Raw genomic sequence first — 7,074 nt, forward strand, 5'->3', positions numbered from 1 at the left:
AAACGGACGTGCTCTTTCTTTTCCACACACACACAAGCACGCACAATTTCTTGGCAGGATGAAGACCTTGCTTCAAGGGTTTAATCAGAGTCGAAGGGACTCTCGTCTGCAGGCAGCCGTTCTGAGAAATAACACATAAACCGAACGGCAGTGAGGTGCAGCAGCCCACTTTGCAATCAGGCATTTCAAATACTAATCAAACATGAGGCAGAAAGTTTGAATTTAACTGAAGTGATGTTGAGGAGCCATCTGCCCATTGATTAGCAGGACACCGCAGAGATCAGTCTCCTCCAGGATGGCAGACGAGATCTGCATATTAGAAATATTATTGATTCGGCTGTTTTTATCATAAATTAGTGTGATTTCTGTGTCTAAGAAGGACACGGGTGACATTTAACACTGACTGACTGCTGCTGACATCTCCCCCATGTCCCTTGATAGTCAATTTAAAAATTGAATTTTATTATCTCAATTATTGTTGCGACGTTACATTAAAACATCCCCTAACCCTGAGTTTTTCACCAATCTGAATAGCCACAAACACTTCCAGGCTGGTTTATCGTCTCAGAAATAATTCTTAAGAAGTGCTCTCCAACCAAGTTGGAAAAGAAATAGTGAGAATAGTTACACCATTTAGTCACAACAATAAAACCACAGGTAAGTTAAACAAATAACACTGATAATGTCATTAGAATGCAATGTTCTGCTGACATGTACCACCCTCCTAAGCCATGCATGGGTCCCTCGTGGAAGCACAGAAGCAGGGAAGACTGGAAAAACTGCACAGGAAACTGCTTGCCACAGCCACATGACCCAGAGGACACCCCCAAAGTGAACCTTTGGACCTGAAAAATACAGAAAGCATCAACAATTCCAGTTAAATTGCTTTCTACTTTCTACTCTGTAGCCATTTAAAGTACTTCTTATTACAAGCCATGTCTATCTGTTCATAAACATGCCTTCAAGTGTTTTCTTATTATCAAACACACACTCACACAGGAGCTATCTGGCATTTCGTATTTGCCCATGGGCACTTTAGCATGTGATCTGAAGGAACTGAGGTTAGAATCGCCGCCTTCTGATTAATGAATAATCCGCTCTAACTCTCGAGCCACAGCCGCAAAGGATCAAAAGACCCAAAACTAATTTATCAAACAGTGGCCTATACTGGCCACATGTACTTAGACCTCCATGGTTTAAACTTCAAGACAACCAACTGCAACTATCAGGATCACCCAGGTTACCTCTCTGGGAAATGCCCATGCTGGACACACTCAAAGAGCTTCTGGGGTACAACCACAAACAGAGATCTCAACTACTGTATGTTTGTGCTGTAGACACTGCATCCACATCACCTACTGCTGCTTTCTAGACTCAAGACTCATCTAGTCTCATTTTAAGCTTAAAACTTCATTTCACTCTTGGCATGTTTTTTACTCTGGCAGCAGAAGTTGACATATTTTGAGTAAAGAGTGCCAAGCTTCTTTAAGAATCTGCATTCATAAACTGCATGGGACATTGCTTTTTAGTCCTAAACAATAGCTTTAGACGTGTGCACTCACCAAAGCTTGAATACAAACTTCTCGGGCTGTTTGTGCCACACAGAAACTTTATGTCTGACAGTTCCAATAAAAATGTTCCAAAAGGTACTGAAAGTACAAATATGGTTAAGTAGGCTCTGTCAATGACTCAAAATTGGCAAATATATTTTTTATATATATATATTACATATATACATACACATATATATGTGTGTGCCATGTATAATGCTGTGATGTTGAAAACATTTTAAAGATGGGAGTCTAAAAAGACGCTTTTGTTGCCAAGCACAAATGGTGATTAGAGGAACTGTTTTTGGCACTTGGACATTGGCTTCATTTTCAGCCCGTGAGATTGCCGTTTGGTGTAATTACAGTCAGTGTGAGTTCTCAACAAAGTCTGACAGGAAAGGAAAAACCATGGGCGTGTGTTTTAAAGAGACTTTGGAAATGGACACGTGTTCTACATGTGCTGCTGTGTGTTGGGCTTCCAAAATCCAGCTGATGTCACCCTTAATACTGCGCCTGACAGCCTCTTATCACATTTACTGCAACTTATCACAAGTGATAGAGCATTGCTTGCAAAGCAGACGGCACTTGAAACCGTTGGAATGGAGTGGAATTTTCCTTTAACTACCAGCCTCGCTCTTTGATCGTGACTGGTGTAAATTTCAAGCTCCCTTGTTGAACCGTGTTAAATGCCCTCCCTTGTCTCACATGCAACTTGTCATACTTTTAAATTTAACTGCACTTTGACCCCTTGTGGCACATGATCCTTTGTTGCTATATGTAAGCTCTATCCTGCAGTTCTCCTCCCCGGCTGTTTTCTTCCACTTGTGTGCATTTATACAGCGCTAAATCTGCGAAATGCTGTGAAAGCCTCACCTGACCTCGCCACACTCTGAAGGCGTACAGCCCTGCTCAGCCCTGGATAATCTGGAGCCAAAAGGGAACAAAGTCAAGCCCACAGAGAGAGAGCGAGATAGAGAGGGGATAAGAGAGAAGCAGCTGATCTATATGTCAGGCTCCAGTTACATGAGAGGTGAGCTCTCTTAATGCCTCACTGCTCCCCATCACAAGGAAGTGGTCACACAGATCGCTGACAGAGCGAGTGACCCGGAAAACGAGACTCGCTAATAAACACACTGCGGTGTTTGGCACAGTGATAACGTGAGAGTGGAACATAATACACTGCTTTTTTTCTTCTTTTTTTCAGTGACTAATCTGTAACCTCTGAGATCATCTACTGAAGAGATGTCATGGAAAAACCAACAGCTCGCTAATAAGCTGAGAAATCTCTTGTCTGCCCATCTGTCAATCATCCAGGCGTCTGGGGGGGGGGGGCACACATGCACATGTAAGATTGTTGTGAGGACGTTTTGTTAAATTATTGTTTATTCTGAAGTTTAACCACCATAATTAAGTGTCAAACGCTTAGGTAAACCTAACTTTAACTTTAATCCTAAAACAAGTCTTAAAAAAAGAGGCGACCAGGCCAAAAAGTGGACAAACTTTCTTAAATTTGATGGTCTAAAAACTCAAAGTAGTTCAGCTAGACATTATTCGATATTCATTTATTGGGTATTGTCATTGATTTTGTGTCTTTGGTTTCCTGTTACAAATGTCTCAGACTCGTGTTACTTGGGAAAGAGGTCCTCGAAAAAGCTGCAACCCACAGTCTTATGCACACATTCCCTGAGAGAGCTGAGTTTGAGAGACATCCTTACACATGTCCTGTTTTCATAAAAGTAACTTTTTATATGATTAATTAAAGCTGCAAAACCATTGCTTACCCTCCACTAGGACTGCCACATTTCAAAGCATCACGGAGGTGTTTTTCTGTCTTTTAATAGCGCAGAGATGGCGAGGGGGAATCCTGGTGGTCAGCAGAAGACTATTCCTGCAAGGGACCTCTTAGATTACAGCACAAGACCCCCTCAAGTGACTGCTGACATCCAAACACCTTAAACCACCCTGCTTGAGCTTCTTACGAGACTGTAAAAGATCGTTTATGGGGACTTGAGCAATAAAGCTGTTCAAGTTGGAACCTTGACTGGTAATCAGCTGTGTACAGCTGGAGGCAACACTTCAGACATTAATGAGAATATGATTGATCACATGGGGGGTAATTGAAATTGATTTCTCATTGGAAAGTTAGGACTTAATCCTTGAGGTCTCCAGGAGTTATGAGGGTTATGAGATAGTGGTGAGATTCTGCATTATCATGCACGCCGTAGGCATGCCAACAGAGGTCAGCAGAGCAGACTGTGATCAATACTAGCAGAGACAGACCTGGCGGAGAGTGCTGAGGTATTTGTCGACATCTTTGACGTGTACCTCCAGGATACAGTTGAGTTGATGGATAATGTGCCAGGTATGGACAGAAAAGTTGTTGTGTAATTTGATGTTGCATGCCAGGATTTGAAGATTTCAGCAATAAACACTCAGAGGCAGATATGTGCACACACCCACAACATCTGGCTCATCTGGCTCAGGCCCTGACAGGAAGTGGATTAGAGGAATGGTTGGTTTGATGAGGACAAGCCAACAGAGAATATCTATAATCTGCACAACTACAAATCCGATAGAGATCATGGCAGCAGCCACAAGTTACACTAACATCTGATTGAGGCAACCAGCTGTTATGGGGACCCAGCGTATTCCGGCTAAAGACACAGCATAATGAGTGCATAGGAAAAACAGGACTCAAACACAGCAAGTATCTCTTCGCACCAATTAGCTCTTGATTCATGACATCAAACAAAGGTGCATTGTGACCATGTGTTACCTGTGTGCAAACTGCAATAGCAGGGGACAACGTTAAATGCCCTCCTGGATTGTTGGAGCATCCATTTGCATTTTAGAGTTGCTGTGTTCTCTTGGCACATGATGGGTCCATGACTAAAATAAACCATCTGAAAGCTCTGAGGCTTACAGCCCTTCTGTCGCTCACATATTAGGTGGGCAGAGGCAATTTTTTAAAGATAATTCAAATCCTATTTGTCTAAAGCCTTAAACCTGAATGAAGAAAAATTCTCAACTAACAAAGAGATTGTAAGAGAATGCATCTCTTGCAGTTCAAGGATTATTTATAATAATTAAGGGGTTATTTCTGTCGGTGTCTATTCATCTAAAATTTACACAGGGTCGAGAAATGAGCAGTCAGTCAAACAGCTCCCAAATTATTTGAAGGTAAAACTGAGAGAAACTGCAGTCAAAATGTCAGATATAAAACTGCACTGCACATGAGCACAAAGTCTAATCATAACTGAGGTCAAAGTTAAGCAAAAGAAAGTTTGGTAATCATTTCCCATTAAAGTAAACACTTCTTAAGTCTAGGAGCTCCTAACACCAGTTTATGGATTTCAAAAAGTTCTTTCAAGTCTTTCAGAACAAAAGATGAAGATTCCAACTGACACACATCACGAACTACACACTTTTCTTTCCCCAAAGAAGTTCTTTGTGTTTTTCTCCAAGAACATTGAGTTAGGGTCACTCAGAGTTTCCCGTTATTTATTACTTTGACTTCACATGGTCAAACTGAAGGGAAAAAACAACCTGCACACCTATTTTATATCACGTCCAAAGTAAGACAACTGAAAACAAACAAAAGTTGAAAACCAGCACAAGATTTAGTGACTCAGTCAGTTACATATTCAGTAGACTGCTGAGGCTGGTGTGTCAGAACGTGAAATAGTAAACTCACCAAATGAAAAGTATAACTCGTGATTTGTCCAATAGAGTATTAAGTGTTAAGACACAAGGGGTGTGAGTGTTTAAGAACTCAGTAGGCATAAATGTCACTCTATCACAGTAGCCTCTTTTACGATGTGTTAAAGGTGAGAATGTTAACCTACAATTCTGCTTCAATGTTCTGTAAAAAAGGTATAAGGGTGAAACGGAGAGGTTTTATTGTTGCAGCAGATATAATGGTAACTGTGGGACGATGTGAGCTTATTGCACATGGGAACAGTTTGCCTTTTGTTCACTTTGTTTAACTTTGTAAAAGTGTAAAACTGAATCCGAACAATTTAATAAACTTACCCATGTGGTCTTTGTACTAAAACTAACTTCATAGTAACATAGTAACTCTATATTTTAACCTATATTTGAATATTTTTGATGTGTTTCAGTTAGAAGTATTATTTTTTTTGTACCCTGATTGCCAAGATTTGGGAGAACAACTTAATAAAATAAAAAAATTACTTATTCTGATTGGTTAAGGTTTACACATTTACACACTAAGCCTGTAGCAAAACAGCAACACAGAATTCCAAATTTGGGGGTTGCAAACGTCTCATCCAACATAAATACACACTAAACACGCGGCCTTTTTGCAAAAAATGTGTCCTTAAAAAAACACACTGTGACCAAAAAGCCGTTTGCGTTAAGCAATAATAACCTGGTCTTAATGTTTCTAAACAAGAAAAAGGAAGAAACAAAGATTTTAGGTTGATCCAGTTCTCAACAGAAGACAGCAGTGGGAGAATTTCAGAGTTTGGTCCAGGAGTTGAAGCTGTATTACGACTGCTTTCGTACATATTTCATCTGAGGAGGCAGAGAAATCATTTCAAAGAGTTGGGAAGAGTCTAGCTACGTGTCTGAGGTAAAATAGTATTATTTTATGATTTCCATGTCATTACAACAAGTGCATTTGTTACCAAATTTTCAGATTTGCTTTTGTTTGTGAAAATTGTAATTAAAAAAAAAGAAAAATCTAGCTTTATCTGAAAAAATAAATTCCTGCAAATCTAATTTATTGTCCTGCATGTCTAAATAATCACTGCTGAAGATCCCGGAGGTTTAGGAAAAGTCAGAAATGTGAAAAACTTGGAAATGTCGTCTGCTGAATGATACAAGGAGAATCCCACTTTACTGGAATACAAAGTGCACAGAGGTATGGACTTTGGAAAGTTCATGTGTATGTAAAAACTCAGTAGCATGAAGATGTTGTTAAATAAATGAAGAAGCAGTGGTGTGGCTGAAAGGTATCATGAAGAGGGGTATTCTGAACACAGTTCAGACAAACCAGCTATAAAAAGGATTAAGACTTAATGTTGCAGGCTTTGAAGAAGTCATAGTATTGACAAAAAAACAACAAATGTAATAGAAAAACCTTTTTGCAAGCCTGCTCTTTGTTTTTCAGTTAAGATTTCCAAGAGCAATGGTGAAATTTCATGCTCAAGATCCCAGTCGTAATACACTGAAATCATCCTGTGTGAAGATCCAGACAGGGCTGACTGCAGGCAATCTTCATCCAGCGTGCACAGAATCAGATCCCACAAAGCCGTGTCCTTGTTTTTCTTGTTCTCGCATATTTTTTGCAAAAATCATTTCCTGCTTCTGTTGCTTCCTCTCGTAAATCACAGCGACACTTCTTTTTGCCATTTCCCTAAAGCATGTTCCTCAAAAAGGCTTCCCTCCCTGCTTCTCATTCATGCCTCAGGTTTAATGCTGTCTGCTCTGTGGTGGTTTTTTTAGCCTCAAACCACTGCTCAACTTTCCATCCTCCAACTCAAAATGAATACACTCCGGA

At 40.1% G+C, this 7,074-nt stretch overlaps 1 long non-coding RNA gene across 1 annotated transcript; it reads left to right on the plus strand.

Annotated features, from left to right (window-relative positions):
* The first annotated feature begins 1,478 nt into the window (after positions 1-1,478).
* LOC146702584 (uncharacterized) lies at positions 1,479-6,628 on the plus strand. Its single transcript, XR_014921860.1, has 4 exons — positions 1,479-2,580; positions 2,755-2,895; positions 3,169-3,286; positions 3,392-6,628. It is a non-coding gene; the product is annotated as an uncharacterized LOC146702584 (long non-coding RNA).
* Positions 6,629-7,074: the final 446 nt, after the last annotated feature.

The sequence above is a fragment of the Copadichromis virginalis genome, linkage group LG8, assembly GCF_057382275.1.
Source record: "Copadichromis virginalis isolate Kocher_CV1m ecotype Utaka linkage group LG8, C_Virginalis_male_GT1.1, whole genome shotgun sequence".
Lineage (NCBI taxonomy): Eukaryota > Metazoa > Chordata > Actinopteri > Cichliformes > Cichlidae > Copadichromis > Copadichromis virginalis.